This window comes from Tamandua tetradactyla, chromosome Y, assembly GCF_023851605.1.
Source record: "Tamandua tetradactyla isolate mTamTet1 chromosome Y, mTamTet1.pri, whole genome shotgun sequence".
NCBI classification, from domain to species: Eukaryota; Metazoa; Chordata; class Mammalia; order Pilosa; family Myrmecophagidae; genus Tamandua; species Tamandua tetradactyla.
In genome coordinates, this window is record NC_135354.1 from 11,883,557 (window position 1) to 11,899,008 (window position 15,452).

The following is a 15,452-nucleotide window of genomic DNA, read 5'->3' on the forward strand; positions in this document are numbered from 1 at the left end:
CTGAATATAGAATTGCCATACGACCCAGCAATACCATTGCTAGGTATCTACTCAAAGGACTTAAGGGCAAAGACACAAACGGACATTTGCACACCAATGTTTATAGCAGCATTATTTACAATTGCAAAGAGATGGAAACAGCCAAAATCTCCATCAACAGAAGAGTGGCTAAACAAACTGTAGTATATACATACAATGGAATATTATGCAGCTTCAAGACAAGATAAACTTATGAACCATGTAATAACATGGATGGACCTAGAGAATATTATGCTGAGTGAATCCAGCCAAAAACTAAAGGACAAATACTGTATGGTCCCACTGATGTGAACGGACATTCGAGAATAAACTTGAAATATGTCATTGGTAACAGAGTTCAGCAGAAGTTAGAAACAGGGTAAGACAATGGGTAATTGAAGCTGAAGGGATACAGACTGTGCAACAGGACTAGATATAAAAACTCAAAAATGGACAGCACAATGATACCTAATTGTAAAGTAATCATGTTAAAACACTGAATGAAGCTGCATCTGAGCTATAGGGGTTTTTTTTTGTTTTTGTTTGCTTGTTTGTTTGTTTGTTGTTGTTGTTTTTTACTATTATTACTACTTTTATTTCTTTTCTTTATATTAACATTTTATATCTTTTTCTGTTGTGTCGCTAGTTCCTCTAAACCGATGCAAATGTACTAAGAAACAATGATCATGCATCTATGTGATGATGTTAAGAATTACTGAGTGCATATGTAGAACGGTATGATTTCTAAATGTTGTGTTAATTTCTTTTTTTTTCTTTCCGTTAATAAAAAAAAAAAGAGTGTGTTGTTGAGCATCCATGTATTTGTGAATTTTCTGGCACTCTGTCTATTATTCAGTTCCAACTTCATTCCTTTATGATCTGAGAGAGTGTTTTGTATGTTTCCATCTTTTGAAATTTATTGAGACTTGTTTTGTGACCCAGAATATGGTCTATCCTTGAGAATGATCCATGAGCACTTGAGAAAAAGGTATATCCTGCCATTGTAGGGTGTAATGTTCTATAAATGTTTGTTAAGTCCAGCTCATTTATTGTATTATTCAAACTTTCAGTTTATTTAGTGATCTTCTGTCTAGATATTCTGTCCATTACGAGAGTGGGGAACGAAAGTCTCCAAATATTATTGTAGATGTGTCTATTTCTCTTTTCAGTATTTGCCTCATGTATTTTGGAGCATTCTGGCTCCGTGCATACATATTTACGATTGTTATGTCTTCTTGTTGAACTGTTCCTTTTATTAGTACATAATGGCCTTCTTTGTTCCTTTTAACTGTTTTTCATTTGAAGTCTAATTTGTTGGATATTAGTATAGCTGCTCCTGATCTTTTCTGATTGTTATTTGCATGAAATACCTTTTCCCAACCTTTCACTTTCAACCTATGCTTATCCTTGGGTCTAAGACGCATTTCCTGTAGACAGCATATAGATAGGTCCTGTTTTTTAATCCATTCTGCTCATCTAGGTCTTTTGATTGGGAGGTTTAAATCATTAACATTTAGTGTTATTACTGCATGGGTAGTACTTTCTTCTACCATTTTACCTTTTGAATTTTATAGGTCATATCTAATTTTCCTTCTTTTTACCTTTACTTGTAGTCTTCATTTCTACACTCTTCTCCACACTTCTCTCTCCTGACTTTTCCTATCTGTCTCTAGTGCTCCCTTTGGCATTTCTTGCAGAATGGTCTCTTGGTCACAAGATTTTTTTTGGTCTGAAAATGTTTTAATTTCCCCCTCATTTCTTTTCCTTTTTTTTAAAATTAATTCTTAAATTTAAAAGAAATATATAACAAGAAACAAAGACAGACCTTAACATAAGATCATTCTGTTGTACATATATAATCACTAATTCACAATATCACCACACAGTTGCATATTCATCGCTGTGATCATTCCTTAGAACATCTGCATCAATCCAGATAAAGAAATAAAAAGACAAGAGAAAGAAAACAACCAAACAACAACAACAAAAAAAGATAACAGATAAAAGTTCATACATACCATACCCCTTACCCCACCCTTTCATTGATCACTAGCATTTCAATCTACTATATTTATTTTAACATTTGTTCCCCCGTTCTTTATTTTCACTCCGTATGGTTTATATTTTTGTTGACAAGGTAGATAAAAGGAGCATCAGACACAAGGTTTTCACAATCATACAGTCACCTTCTGAAAGCTGTATCATTATACAATCATCTCTAAGAAACATGGCTACCTGGCTCTACATTTTCAGGCAGTTCCCTCCAGCCCCTCCATTACATCTTGACTAACAAGGTGATATCCATTTAATACATAAAAATAACCTCCAGGATAACCCCTTGGCTCTGTTTGGAATCCCTCAGCCATTGACACTTTATTTTTTCTCATTTCACCCTTCCCCCTTTGGGTCAAGAAGGTTTTCTCAATCCCTTGATGCTGAGTCTCAGCTCATTCTAGGATTTCTGTCCCACGTTGCCAGGAAGGTCCACACTCCTGGGAGTCATGTCCCATATAGACTGGGGGAGGGTGGTTAGTTTGAAACTATATTCAGTGAAGGCAGTGAAAATGTTTTAATTTCCTCTCATTTTTAAAGGGAATTTAGGTGGATATAGCATTCTTGGTTTGCAGTTTTTCTCTTTCATTAATTTATGTGTCATCCTTGCTCAGGGGCCATGCTAATCTTCTCTGTATCGTTCCAATTTTAGTATATGTGCCACTGAAGCAAGCACTCTCTTTTATTAATTTAAATGTATCATCCCACAGTCTTCTCACCTTCATTGTTTCTGCTGAGAAATATACACACTGGGAAGCTTATTGGGCTTCCCTTGTATGTGATGGACTGCTTTTCTCTTGCTGCTTTCATGATTCTCTCTTTTTCTTTGATTCTGACATTCTGATTGGTAAGTGTCTTGGAGTACACTTATTTGGATCAATTCCTTTTTGGGCTCGCTGCACCTCTTGGATCTGTAATTTTAAGTCTTCCATAAGAGTTGAGAAATTTTCAGTGATAATTCCCTATATTAATTTCTCCCCTCCTTTTCCCTTTTCTTCTTCTGAAACACCCACAACCTGTATATTTGTGCACTTCATGTTGTCATTCAATTCCCTGAGTCCCTGCTCATATTTTTCTATTCTTTTCTCTTTATTTTCTTTTGCTTGTTTGATTTCAGATGTCCCATCCTCCAGTTCACTAATCCTATTTGCTGCCTCTTGAAATCTGACATTGTAGGTTTCCATTGTTTTTTTCTTTCCATCTCTTCTACTGTGCCTTTCATTCCCGTAAATTTTGTGATTTGTTTTTTCAGACTTTCTATTTCTTTTTTGTTCATTCCTTGTCTTCTTTATATCCTCCCTCAATTCATTGATGTGATTTTTGATAAGGTTTTCCATGTCTGTTCGAACATTCTGAATTAATTGCTTCAACTCCTGTATCTCGTTTGAATCATTGGTTTGTTCCTTTGACTGGGCCATATCTTCAATTTTCCTAGTATGTGTCATTATTTTTTGTTGACATCGAGGCATTCATTTACCTTAATTAGTTTATTCTGGGGATTGTTTTGACTTTTTTTTATCTAGGATTTTCTTGCTGGAAGACTTTGTTGTCTATCTGTTCTTTGACATTCAGTTCAGCTTATTCTGGACCTTTAGCTTAGGTTTTCTTTAACAGATCAGACTTTTTCAGTTCCTGTTTTCTTCTTCCTTTCCCCGCCTGTATGGTGTCTTTCCCCCACTGCCCCTCCCCCCCTTAGGAGGGTCTACTTTGGTATTATAGATGCCAGCCATATTTTTCCCAGACCAAACTGGCCTCCTATCAGGAGGAAAGAGTCACCTGCATCAGTTTTCCCTGAGGGTGAGACCCAGCAGATTGAAAGGCTTTCCTGTGAAGCCTCTGGTCTGATTTTTCCTATCCTACCCAGTATATGTGGTTTGTCTGTCTGCAAATCCTCCAGCATAAGGTGATGTGGTACTTTTAACTTCAGCAGACTCTCCCTGCTGCTCTGGAGGACAAAGTATTTCCCACACCTCACTAAGCAGCCATCCTGTCCTTCTCTGTGTGCCCATTCTTGCAGGATTATTAATAAGTTCTTTCCTTCTCCACAGTCAGATGAGAATTTATTCTCTTTCAAGTATGGCCATCTTTCCAACATGGACGAACTATAATATAAAAAATTGAGAGCATCAGTTACCAGGTTAGAGCTTATTGTAAAGTGTCCTAGATTAAGTTCTTACAGCAGTCACATCTATTCAGGAGGTGTAACTGTTCATTCTAACTTCTGAGATACTGATCTTGTTGTTTACAACATGGTGTTTCCATGAAACTTCATGTATTTATGTGACACCTGAGACTCAGAGTTAGAGCACTGAAGCAACAAAAGTCAGCAGTATGCCATATAGGAACTTCTTAAGAAGTTGAAAAAAAGTGATGAGACATCAAGCAGAGATATGAATGAAGCTGATCTGGATAGGACTAAGGCATATCAGAAGACTGAGTAAAGGATGATATGGACCATAGTTTAAAACTTCAACTTCTGTGTGAGGCCAAAGAGAGAGAGAGATTTCTTTGGTGCAAACTTTATGTTTTGGGTAGTGTAATTCCCTAATTTAACCTGTATGGTCAGTTTAGTTGAACACCATGAGTACATGGAATCTCAAATAGGGCATGAGATTACTGGACTGTCGTGATAAATCCCAGTGATTTGGACAGCTAATAAAAAAGTATTTACAAAGTCCCCTTGGGGGAATGGGGAGAAAGTAGGAAATATGCAACTTCCCCCAGTTGGAAAATTTCTGATATTCTTGCAAGCAATAGGGACAACAAAATTAATATGCTGAGTCCTGGTGATCAAGGGTTCACCCCTACAAAACTTATTCCTGCAAAGGATAGGCTAAGTCTACTTAAAGTTAGGCCTAACACTCTACTCCAGGGAACCTCTTTTGTAGTTCAGATGTGGCCTCTCTCTCTCAGCCAACATAGCAGGTGAATTCATTGCCCTCCCCCACTATGGGGGACCTGAATCGTAGGGGTGAACATCTCTGGAAACATGAGACATTGGACCAAAGTCCAGGATGAGCCAGGACCCAGCATCAAGGGATCGAGAAAGCCTGCTTGACCAAAAGAGGGAAGAGAGAAATGAGACAAAATAGGGTGTCAGTGGCTGAGAGATTTCAAACAGAGCTGGGAGGTTACCCTGGAGGCTATTCTTATGCATTTTATAGATACCCCCTTTTAGTTTATGATGTATTAGAATGGTTGGATGGAAGTGCCTGAAACTGTAGAGCTCTTTTCCAGGAGCCTTAATTCTTGAAGACTATTGATGGCGTTGATTGTGAAAACCTTTGTCTGATGCTCCACTTATCCAGGATGTGAACAGGTGAGTGAAAAAGTATGGATAAAAAAATAAATAATTAATAGATTTTAAAATTATGATTTAAAAGAGGGCAAAGGGACACATAGCAAAGGGAAGCTCCGGGGAGGCGGAGAGGCCAGAAGTGGGGGTACAGCAGCTTCTCGTCCCCGAAGCGGGGGACACTGTGGAGAAATACGCGGCCCGGCTCCTTCTTGGCCGGCCAGGCCTGGGCTGGGTTCCCCGGTCTCTGGCTGCCCCCCACCCGTGGCAGGCGGTGGGCTGAAGACAGTGACCTCGGTTCCTGTGGTTGCAGGAAAGGCTCTGCAGCAGGACAGGGTGGTGGCGACCGCCTACCCAGCGGCCCCGGGGCAGAGAAGCGGCCTGAGCAGGGCAGGGGACCCCGGGGAGAGAGGAGCTTTTTTTGGTCGCAGTGTGCGACCCGGCCGAAAGGGAAGGGCCGGGTGACAAGGAACCGAGACGACGCTACATGAGACATCAGGGACCACATTGAAACAGAGGTCGGATGCCAGGCTAAGCATCAAGCGCGTAGATAGAAAGGCACCCTGGAAGCGACAGGAACCTGCGGGGGAGGGGGAGCGTGGCCCCAGGGCATGGACGGGGTCGGGGGTGGGGGCCAGGATGAGCTGCAGGCTGGGGGCGGGTAGCGCAGGGGAGTGGGGGCCAGCCCGAGACCGAGAGGCGGCGGCCCTTCAGGGCTGGTGCAGCGGGGACGAGAGCCGGGTCTGGACCCTCCCGGAGGATTCACGGGCGCCAGCCGGGGGTCGGGTTGTGGGTCCTCGGCGTGTCTGAAAGCACCCTCGGCCGGAGGCAACACGTGATCCACGGCAGCATGGGGAATTGGGAGCCTTCCAGGGCGGGAAGCCCGGGCACCCGCGGCGGTCTCCTGGGAGCCTCCGAGGAGACTAGGGCGGGACAACAGCAGAGGTGAAGTTGGTAGCGAGTCCGATTGAGAAGGAACGGCAGGCAGGTGTCCCCGCTGGGGCCTGCCAGCCCAATGTGACCTCAGGTCCCCCTGCCTGCCATTCCTCCCTTGAAGGCCCGAGGGTGGCGGCCGAGTGGGAGGACCGTCCCAGCCCCAGGGCGTCCCACGCCCGCTTTCCACCGTCATGCACGTTAGACTTGACTTGGGACAGACAGGGTCTTAAAAAGTTTGAGAGCCGGCTTTGGAGGAGAGGACCCGGGTCTCGGTTCGCTTTATCGTTGTCTGCCCTGGCCCTCGGCGTCGCTGGCCTCTCCCATCCCGCGCTTGGCTCCTCCCCCCGGCCGTGGCTCACCTGCCCCTGGGCAGTGCTAATGGCAGTCAGCACCACAGCGACCGGAGGCGGAGGAGCGCGGGTGACTGCATCCTGCTTGCGACCCGGGCTCCTTCTCACTCCTCTCGTGAGCTAACTGGGTGCCCTCATCCAACGCCGCCGGTGTCCTCACGAGAGGAAAGTCGGACACGGAAGTCAACCCCGTGGCCGAGGCACATCGAGTTCTACCAACAAGCGAGGTTGGAGGGTGGCTGGCCGGCAGACTGGGGACCCGCCAGTACCTGCCCCCCTATTCCCAGGCTCCATCTCCGAGAGCGCCCACCTCGGAGATGGTCGTCAGCCACAGGGTTCGGGTGCGGAAGGCTGCGGCGGGGAGGCCCGGGAGCGCAGTACTGGCTGCTGCCCTTGCCCTCAGATCCCGTGCGGCCTCAGGCTCCCCGGGCGTGGACTGGCTGGCACCCCTTCGGCCTCGCTGGGTTGCGGTACTAACAGGAAAGCAAGTCTCCCTTACAAGGGAAGGAAAAACAACACGTATCCTGGAGCAGGCGCTCTGTAAGCTCTAGTGAGGAAGAAGTTATCGAGTTTTCTTTGAATGTTTTTAGAAATAAAAACGCTTGAAAAATTGTAAATGCTTTCCAAAGAAGGTGACAAACGAACTGTCCTCTGAGGTTTCCTGGGGCGGCCACGAGGAGGCGCTCCGCCGGAGCTTGCCCCCTGGGCGGTCCAGGCACTGCCCAGAAAACCCAGGTGCCACGGAGAGTCAGTGTGGGTCCTCAGGGCGCCGCCCTTCGCCCAGGACAGCAGAGCCCCGCCAGCGCCCTGCGAAGCCTGACCCGCATTCGGGGTGTCTGTCAGGGGAACGCACGCCGAACCTCCGGAGGCCACCTTCCAACGCACTGTGAGGATTGGTGTTTCAGGCAGAAGGTCACCAGGAAAGGAAAGCTGCCTGAGTCTGCTCTTCCTGAGATGAACCGAAGAGATCACCTGCGGTGTCCCGAAGAGACCCCGCCCCCCACGCTGTTACTCTGCTTGCAAAGTAGCTGTGAACCTTAAAGACTGAAGAAAACAAAGGAGACGGGAATGTTACCAGGTTTCTTGTGCGCTGTGCCAGTGTTTAAGGATATTTTAAACTGTCAGCGGCGGCTAAAGCATCTCCTGCCTTTAGCAATTTCAGTGGATGGTGAAGCTAGCAAATTTCCTTTGACGGGTGATTTCTGTCGCCCTTGCCATTCCAGTCATCCCCCCTGCCTGGTAGGGGGTGAGTGTTGAGAGTAACGGGAGAGAGCTGAGTGATCGTGGAAGGCGGGAGGCGGGAGGCGAGGTGGCTCCACGCCCGGTGCCGGGCCGTGGTCGAGGTCCTGGCACTGACTCGCTGTGATCCTGGACAAATGCTCCCAGCTCTTGGCGCCTCGTGTACTTGCCTGTTGAGAGAGGGCCCTGAATGCATCCCTCAAACCACTTACGGGACTGGTACTCTACATCTTACAGCTACAGAAAGTGTGGTTACCTGTTCCCAGCCATCCTTACTAGTTGTCCTATGTCCCTGGGGTGTGCCAGCCTTGCCCTTCATCCTTATGTGGCCCAGTCATCCTCAGTTCATCCCACAGGCTCAGAACTGCACCAGAGACATACAGTCCTCCCTCCCAGGGAATGGCCTTGCTGCCTTAAATGATCTTTCCTCTTCCTCTCTTTCTATCCTAATTCGTATTCCTCTCCTATGTGCTCAGAGTGGCCTGGCTGGGCGTCTTCAGGTTCTCTGCAGTGCCTGTTTATGTTCTACAACATACGGTCCACCTGTGAAGTCATCAAGTCCCCTGCAGTTCAACAGGACCACTGGGGCGGGGCAGATCTGCGTGGACATCTGGCAATACGGTACCTACTCTTAATCCCAATTCCTTTTTTATCCTCTGGTACAAAAGTCTGGACCCTAACTATGATGTGGATGTCTCTCTAATCGTCATTATCTAGTTGTATGCTCTTCCCTTGGAACTCTTAATACTTGCTCCCTGAGTATGTTTTCTGGATTGAAATATGACTTATGCTTTTCATTGCTAAAGGGTATCATTCAAGGTTTTGCTATAGCAAAAGCAGCTTTCTGAACTACTTTCTAGTGCAGTTCAATCAAAAAAGACTTCTGAATATCCATTATAAAAAGCTGTACATTTTTTGTTCTCTTCAGTTTGTACCATTCCACTTTTCATCTAAATTAATACTGTATGCACTATATAATTCAATTAATTTGCACACTGAATTCTTCAAATGAGTTTTCTTTAAGTGACAGATTGTTTTAGGTCCATGTATATTGAAAAACACAAATAAAATCCAGACGTCTCTGAAATACATCTGGTTTTATTTGTGTCATCAGAATGTACTCTCTGCAAACCTGCTTCTAATGCTGTCAGACAGTTCAAACCTACTTTCTAATGAATGAGATCCTCACAATGGGCAACTAAAGTGACAGCTGGCTCCTTTCACAAAGCCACAGGATGGGCCACTGGCTCCCCCCATCAATTAATTTGAGACTCTTCTTTCCTGCTGAGTGAAGGAAAGCAGCATTCTGAGTTAGGAATTTAATTAGTGCTTCTAGCCAGGATGATAGGAAATCATGTTCTTGGTAGAAAGATGAAGGGTGAAAAAGCTTTTCATTAGACTCAAAGAAGAAATAACTGACCCTTCAGAGTTTTCTAGGAAGAGAGGACTATTTAATTTTTCCTTTTCCTTTGTGACTTACCCTCAACAACTTATCTTGCAACACAATACAAAACTATCCTAATCTGCCCATCCAGCTCTTCTAAACCAAAGTTCAAAGCAATATTCCTTAAAATGGATTAAAAATAGAACCTACATCTGAATTTTAAGATTATTCATATTTCAACGTCTAGATTTCAATCATTCCCCTATTCTGTAAAAATAAACATTGGTAACCACTTTTTGACCATAAATTTTTGGTCATCAGTTATCCTCTTTTTAAAATCTTCTCCATATGCCCAGCTTGTTATGCATGAAAGCACTAGCTTCACTGACAGTTTCAAAGCATATGGATGAAAGGAATAAGGATTTATTTAGACCCTTCCTTACCTTCCAGAAGAAGTGGCATCAGAGATGTGTTGGATATTTGGCCACACATACGCACTACAGAGGGAAAGAGCAGCAGCCCACTGGACTGTGGGCACTGCATAGGGCGCTCGAGAGTACCAGCAAGAGGTGCACTACAGAGTGCTGATCCAGTGTTCTGGGGTGAAGGGCAGACAGGATTTTGCTTTTTTTTTAATTTCGAATTTGACTTTCAATCCAAAGTGTTTCCAATAAATTTGTAAAACAAAAATGAATTTAAAAACAGACACACAAAATTGGGAGTCCAACAAATCACTCTGTCACACTGGCATAGAAGTTCTTTAGCATCTGCTCCTAAGCTAGGTGTTTATGGCCTCCCCTTCCCACAAACAGGCCAACCCCAGCCTCTCACTCCTGCAGAAATGCACCTGGCCCTCAGCGTGAGCAACTCAGGGCTGTGGAGAGAAGCCTTATGAGAGGGTCAGCCTCTAATTGTCTAACTACTGGTAAACAGAGGCCTAAGTTTACTGTAGGTGGACTCTGAAAATCAAATTTTTACAAATATCAACTCCACTGAACAAAGCACAGTGTGTCAGGGAGAAGAAAGCCAACAGCATAAACCCTTGCAGACTCGCTGCCTGTGCTCGGACTTCCCATTGACACCCCCGCGCCACCCACCACCCACCCCCATGGTAGTTAGGTTCAGGTGCCAACTTGGCTAGGTGAAGTTGCCTATTTCTGCTGCTGTGGACAGGAGCCAATGGCACGCAAATTTCATCTGTTCCTGATTACATCTGCAGTCAGCTAGGAAGCATGTCTGCTGCAGTGAATGATGTTTAATTGGTTGGTGCTTAAATGAGAGAGCTCAATGTAGCACAGTCCAAGCAGCTCAACATACCTCATCTCAGCACTCGCAGTTCAGCCCAAACCTTTGGAGATGCAGAAAGGAATCACTCCAGGGAAAATTGTTGGAACCCAGAGGCCTGGAGAGAAGGCCAGCAGAGATCACCCTGTGCCTTCCCAGGTAAGAACGAACCTCAGTTGAAAGCTAGTTGCCTTTCCTCTGAAGAACCATACCTTAACTAAATAAATCCCCTTTCATTGAAAGTCAATCCATCTCTACCATGTTGCATTCTGGCAACTAGCAAACTAGAACACCCCCAAAGCTGAGTCCGCAGCGGGAGGGAGAGCAGCTGCCGGCCGTGACAATGCACAGGGTGCTGAGGCCCTGCTCGCAGCCCTGTGGTATGCGCTCATGTCCTATTGGGATGCATTTTGCAGGTATCATTTCTTGGAATGCTTTCCCAGGAAAAATATGTGGCTCCAGCCCTAGAGAACATCTGCAACACAAATGAGGTAAACCATCTCGGTCAGAGGGGTCCTACACTTTCACTTTATCTGTGAAGCCAAGGACGGCAAGCTGTTATTAAGGCATGTGCTCTCCAGTGCAGTGATGAAGACTGAACGTTGTGGGACCACTGCTCAACTGTTTTTATTTACAAAAAAACGGCAGTTTCATATGGTTTAACTCATTCAATGAAGGGTCTTAGAATGAACTGGAGAGCTTTTCCTTTTGGCAGTCACTTGGGAGTGACTCTGATATTATAAACCTGAAAACATATCTCAGGTTTTCGCTGTCCCGTTCAGAAAGTTTTTCCAAGAAGGACACCTGTCTCAAAACAACTGTAAATTAATGTTTATAGGAAAGAGTACCCTGAATTTGTGTGTAAACTAAATTTCTATAAATCAGGCCATGGTTAATCATGTATATCTTCAGAGTGATTTGCTGTGATTTCTCTCACATTCATCTTTAATTGGCAGTATATCCCCTAACATTTTGGCTTAAGATCTCTCAGCTGTAGAATGTTGAGTCATTGGCTTATAACTGTTTATAAAGCCAAATTCTTAAAACACACTAGTAGAGCTAGTGTATTTTAAAAAAGCCTCACATCTTTTTTTTTGGAAAGGCAGACATGTCAGAGTTCCTCAACTGCTCCCATCTGCCTAGTAGGTATGTGGATCCATCACATGGATTGGCTTAAAGCAAGGGCACCCAACACCCAGTGCCCACTGCCTGTGGGAGCCCTCCAGGGAGCATTAGAGAAGCTTCAGTTTCACTGGTTTGGGATGTAGCCCTGGCTTCTGAAAACTGTAGGAGCCTCCAGGTGATTCCGTGCAGCCAGGGTCCAGGGTTGAGAAGCAGGGTGAAGGAGAACACCCTGGCCCCAGCTTTTCAAAGGCTTGGGAAGGAGAAAGGTGAAGGAGCCCCTCTGAGTGGGGGTAGGCCACTCTGTTCTGCACAAAATGCTTACGTTGGTGTCCGTCCTTTCCTAGTCTGACATGTCCTATCACCTGTTCATTGTGGCCTGCACAGGAACTGGTGCCACCATCACTGCCCTGGCGAGTAATGCCCCAGGCTGCCCTGGTCTATCTAGCCCAACCTCCTGAAGCCAACAGGCCTGGCTCTCCATGGGATCTAGTTCTCACCTGTGGAAACATTTCACCTGTGGAAACATGTCACGTTCTCGTTTGCAGGAAGTACAAGCTGTCTGTCTGGGCAGACTGTAGGTGATGTAATTTGGATTCTGTGGAAAAAAGAAAAAAAACTAACCTCTGGAGTGCCTGTTAACTCAGCCTAGCATGTTGGTTGGTTTCCATTTAGCCCTTAGTTCATAACTTTGAAAATGGACAAATGAATGCTCACTTGAAGCATTACTAGTTCTTTGACCCCAAACCCTAACTTTCAAACGGAAGTAGGCATCTATGCATACATATGTAAACACACACATATATGTATATATGTACATAATGGGGTGGGGGATCTTGGTTTGTGATTTGAAGAAATCCAATATATTGGTAGAGCAAGTGGGGATTAGCTCAGCTGCTGTAAAATGAATCATTCCCAGTTTTTCAAATCCTCATTTCTTCCCATTACACTCTATGAAAAAAACCACTCTCCTAAATCAGAGTGGTGGCTGTTTTCCTGGCTGCTGAGCTCAGCGATGCTACAGGCAGGAAGGGGATTAACTGCTACAAGAACAGGCACTTTGGGAAAGATGAAGGGAAGTCAGACCTTGAGCATCACCTTGGTTTTGTTGTTCTTCAAGCACACCCAAGTCTTTGAATAAATTCAAACTGGTTTTCACTTATGGCATAGCTGAGTACTTCCATGGTATTTGTAAGATGAGAAAAATAAAGTGTGTGTGTGCTAAAAATGCAAGCCCTTGCTGTGGGAACAAAGAAAGGCCGTGGGCCCTGAGCCGGTGCCGGCCCTCCCTGCCTGTGTCTCACTGTCCTGTTTTGTTCTCTTTCACCAGCTGATCTACATGATGGCCACAACATATAACTATGCGGTTTTGAAGTTTAAGAGTCGGGAGGATTGCTGCACTAAATTCTAAATTGCCTAAGGCCAATACGGAGCTTTAGAGAGCTCTACCATGTAGCGGGAATTATCACTGACACCCCAGACTAAAGCAGAGTCTAGGTTTCTGCAGTTTTGTTACAGTAATCTGCGAATAGCATTAGTAAACTCATTTTGCATGGTAAATTAATAGAACAACTTACTGCACATGAATTATAAAATAATCTGGCTATATCCACAGTTTGAAAAGGATTCACTCACTGACACTAGTTAACAGCCGTTGACAAGTCAAGCAGTATCCCTAAATGAAGTATTAAAACCTTGGAATACCTACATTTTCCCATATTTTTGCTTGTTTGATAACTACTTTCAATGATGAAAAAGTGCTAAAGATGAAATGGAAGATAAAACAAAATTTTACTCTGGATTTTGTTTGGTCTGATTCTTTGTCTGGAAAATATTTTGCAAATATACTTTTCTCTAACTTGATTACAAATTTATGATCACATGGTTCATTACCAAACAAATTCCCCTAAATAAGCCAGATGAAAAATACGAAGAAAAAGAAAAGCCCCTCCCCATTAGTTTTTTCACAAAGTGCTTTCCCCCCACCCCCAACCCCAAACACACAACATAAACAAGCCGTTCCTTTCAGAGCCCCTAAAATTGGTCACCTTGAATTGTGGTTTTGGTGAGAATTAACTGAGTCCTCACAGTCAGTTCTCAAACTGCACATAAGAGTTTAATGGGAAGAGAAATTGTACCTGGATGTGAAAGTCTCAGGTATGCTGAAATGGAAATATGAGCTATAAGGAGCTTGAGATGTAAACTTATTTTGCAGGAAATAGAGGGAAAAAAACAGGAAGGAGGTGTTTGCCACTGTAAAGAGTGATAAGGACTTTTACATTCTGTGCAATGAAAAAATGGAAAATGTAGTTTTATTACTAACACTTTAACACAGAGACTGCATGCTTTGCTTATAGTTCTTAAATTTGGTTTTTTTTCAGTCACTTTTCACGTTAAATATGCAGTTTATTATTTACCCAAAACAGACACTGTTCACACTTTTAGACCTTCAGGGGAATTTACTTTTAACCACAGGTAGAAGAGATCTTTGCACTGACCTCACTTGTAAATAAAAACACGTGTTTCTGAACTTCTCTGCATTAGTCTTTAAAATTACTCTCACATGGTAAAACACACCCTTTTGTATTTCATTTTTGCTTTTTCTTAATAACTGGCCAACTTTTAACATTCATTATGTCTGTATACTAACTTTTCTTCAGTCTTTTAATAGTAAACAAACGAGTGCAGCATGCTTCAGCATCTGAACATTCTGACAGCAGAATGAGCAGTAAGAGAGAATAAGCTTCTCTCCCCACTTTCGAAAGTAAAGACTATCTAATCTGACTAGCAGCTTGCTTTTGCCTTCTGACCTGCTGACTAGCCATCATGCTCACCCTTCTTTTCCAGAACCACTTCCTCATGATACTGTCTTCTCACTGGGCTTAAAGGATGCAAGCAAAATGAAGGCTTACCAGGATATCAAAGCAAAGGAAGAACAGGAACTGCAACATATCCAGTCTCGGTCCAAAGAACAATTCAATTCTTTAAAATGTTTGCCAGAGTGTTTCAGCTGAAGAATTTACAGCTCTGACAATTCAAAAAACAGCTGCTATACCCCATCAAACTAATGTAGAAGTACAAATACTCCACTGTCTGTCTCAAGCTGCTGGGATGTGTTTCTAGGAAAGCCTTCCAGTGGGTAAATCTTTTTCTTTAGAACAGATATTGGAGGTTTCGTGCTAGTCATTTTAAAAGGCAACACTGACAAAATGATCATTCATCCTTTTGAAATTTGTGGCACATTCACCCTGATCATTAGAGCCGTCCTACCAAGACGGCCAATGGGAACCCGTCTACTCCTTTAATCAGGGACCTGGGATGTGCCAGCATCAAGGGGTGTGACCACATAACCTCACTGATGCTGCCTGTCCTCAGATAAATGTACCCATATAGGAAACAAAATGGAATTGATAACGCAGTTCCACTTGAGAGCTGACATTTATTAAACTTTGGCTCATCGAAGATAATGTGATTCTTCAACTGACTTTTTAAAAAAATTAGTTCCCTTCCCCTCTCCCCACCCCAAGTCCAGGACACATTAATTTCCTGAGCTGATCAGAACTCTACTATTATGCTAAAATGAGCCCCTATAATTCTGCTGCACCACTTCTGAATAAGCTGGATTCTGACTTATTGACAGGTCTCCCAGCCTCAATTTTATAAAATGGTAATGGTCCATTTGTCAGTTCTTGGGAAATCAGTCTGCTCTGCCTTAATGAGTATTTGCTTTAAATATTTAAATTCTTCATGGAATTTTGATCCATAAATGTTT

General features: G+C 43.8%; 1 non-coding gene across 1 annotated transcript; it reads right to left on the reverse strand.

Moving 5' to 3' along the window:
- Positions 1–2,639: 2,639 nt before the first annotated feature.
- LOC143672650 (U6 spliceosomal RNA) lies at positions 2,640–2,746 on the reverse strand. Its single transcript, XR_013169932.1, has one exon. It is a non-coding gene; the product is annotated as a U6 spliceosomal RNA (small nuclear RNA).
- Between the last annotated feature and the right edge of the window lie 12,706 nt (positions 2,747–15,452).